This window comes from Microtus pennsylvanicus, chromosome X, assembly GCF_037038515.1.
Source record: "Microtus pennsylvanicus isolate mMicPen1 chromosome X, mMicPen1.hap1, whole genome shotgun sequence".
NCBI lineage: Eukaryota > Metazoa > Chordata > Mammalia > Rodentia > Cricetidae > Microtus > Microtus pennsylvanicus.
In genome coordinates this window covers 90,849,686-90,852,180 of record NC_134601.1, presented here as the reverse complement: position 1 = coordinate 90,852,180, position 2,495 = coordinate 90,849,686, and the positions used below count along the sequence as shown (strand labels likewise).

At 42.7% G+C, this 2,495-nt stretch overlaps 1 pseudogene; it reads right to left on the bottom strand.

Moving 5' to 3' along the window:
• Positions 1-774: 774 nt before the first annotated feature.
• Positions 775-1,917, bottom strand: LOC142841110 (SIN3-HDAC complex-associated factor pseudogene; annotated as a pseudogene).
• Between the last annotated feature and the right edge of the window lie 578 nt (positions 1,918-2,495).

Sequence of the window (2,495 nt, the reverse complement as noted above, 5' to 3'; positions counted from 1 at the left end):
AAAAGAAAAGACGAGGTCTGACAACTTCAGTCTGGCTCAGCTGAGCGCCCTCATTGAGATCTCCACACGAGGAGCTTTACTCAGCTATCTTGATTTTCAGAAGCCCAACTCCAAGAAGCCGACCCAATCCAACCATCCAACTTAGCCTCAACACACAACTCTTTTCTTCTAATCAAACTTTAAATAGAGGGAGAAAAACAGTAAGACAAAACCCAAAACCCTAATAAAGTTATGACAAGGCAAAGAGCTATTCTATAAATAAAAAAATAAAAAACCCTCCAGAAAAGGTCAACTGAGGTCATCCAGAGCTAGAACTGAATCGTGCGGATTTCAGTGAATCCCAGACAGCTGTGTAACACCAATGTCAATTATTTACACACTGCAAGCCCTCTAAGAACTGTGCCCCGAGCAGCACCCACTGTGCCCCTCGCATCCCCAGGACTTACACATCCTGTTTAAGTAGTTTATAACCACGTGTTCTCTACCGCATGGTGATGCTTTGGTTCTGTCCCTATAGGACCTTGTTCATCCTACAGGCTGGCCTTCCCCAGAAGGAGCTCTGGTTCTGTTTTATAAGATTCACATAAAGTCTTTCACCAAATATGACAAGGGGAGGCGACTCGGTGCTGCCTGTGTGTGTTCAGAGATTGCTTCCTCCTTCAAGCTATTTGCAGAAAGCTTAGTCTGTCCTGCTTAATCATCAGTAGTCCGGGTCTGAATCATCAGAGCCTTGGCAACACCTTAGCATTGAAAAACTCTTAACTACCTCTAGGGGGCAGGTCGTGCTGCTAAATTATGACAAATCATCATGAGGGAAAACAAGTGTAGCCAGCCATTTAAAAATGCCCCAACCACTGCCTCTCCACAGAAAGACTAAAAACTACATATGGTTTATCACACACAAATCCCATCTCTGTCCCCTGAAATTCCCCTATTTCCATTCATTAGAGGGGATTAAAAAAAAAAGACTTTAAAGAGCACTTTACAGCAGCATTCAGCTTTCCTATGAAATACCCCGCATCTTAAATATTATGTACACTTCTTTCTTGTAGTAAGCTAGAAACTGGCTTCAAAGTTTGTTGGACGGGGGGATGGATAACCCATGAAACTATTCTAGAAAAATGTCTTTTGGCAGAATAGCAGGTATCCAAGTTAAAAATAGGAGGGTCAGTTTGTTGCTTTGTGGTCTTTTCAAAGTTTAAATTCGCTCTTTGTTCCCTTCTCCATGAACCTCAGTCACCACTCCTGAGTGGAGATGAGCAGAGGCGCTGGCCCCTGCTCCTCGGGCTTCTCAGCAGCTGCCTTCTTACTGCTGCAGGAGGGCTTGAAGAGATGCGTGTCGATGAGGACCTCCCCAAAGCAACCCTTGTAGATGATCCCACAGCAAATCTTCTGTCTTTTCCAGTAGGTAAGATCTAAGAAGGAAAACACTGGAGTCCTGTTAGAGCTGGACGCCATCTCTGTATCTGAGCCGTCATCTGACTGGTTACTGTAGCTGGGAGACTGGGCTGGGGAGGCACCTGAGGTGGTGCTGTGAGCATCCGAATTGTGGCGTTTAAACTCCTTCTGCAGTTTACTGATCTGGTTGCTTTTCATCCTGTTTCCAGACAGAGTTTTCACTTTCTTTGGTTTCAACGTTGTCTTCAGACTGGGTCCTGCCCTCGCATCTACCACGTGATTCCAGTTTTTTTTTTTTTTTTTTTTTTTTGATCCGGCCTGCAACTTCTTCCATCTTTTCACAAGCAGCACACAGGCATTGCAGATTTCTCCTGAGCGAATCTCATGCAACCCAAAACAGCTCTGGAAGTCCTTTTCATACGGTTTGCTGTCCGTGAACCGAGAACTGGAGGACTTGGCTCTGCAGATACAGTAGCCCTCTATACTTCGGTACATCTTTGGCTTGTGAAAACCAAACATCTTCTCTACTGTGCAATAGCTTCCACGCGCAGTAGCGTCCCCACGGTGCGGATTGCACCAGGCCAACCCCCTGCAAGCACTCCCCCTGATTTTCTTGTATTCAGCACATATTATTTTTATTATGGAGAAAAAAATAAATGGAGAAACATCTATCAAAAAAAAAAGAATGGATAAGATTAAAAAAACCACAAGTGACAAATTATGCTGGTGAGGATGTGGAATAAGGGAGCACTTATCCATTTTTGGCCAGAGTGCAAACTTGTACAACAGCTATAGAAATCAATATAGTAGTTTCTCAGAAAATTGGGCATCTATCTACCCCAAGCACCCCATTCCATATACCAGTCTTGGGCATATAACCAAATGACGCTCCATTTTACCACAAGGATATAGTTTTATATGAACTATATTTATTCTATATTTACTAAGGAAGCAAAAATCATCTACAATGAAAACCAAAAATCCACTGTAAGAAATATATCTCGTATCCATGGATAAGTAGAACAAATATTGTGAAAATTGTCATCCTACTAAAAACAATTTACAGATTCAAGGCAGTTCTAACAAAAATATTCACA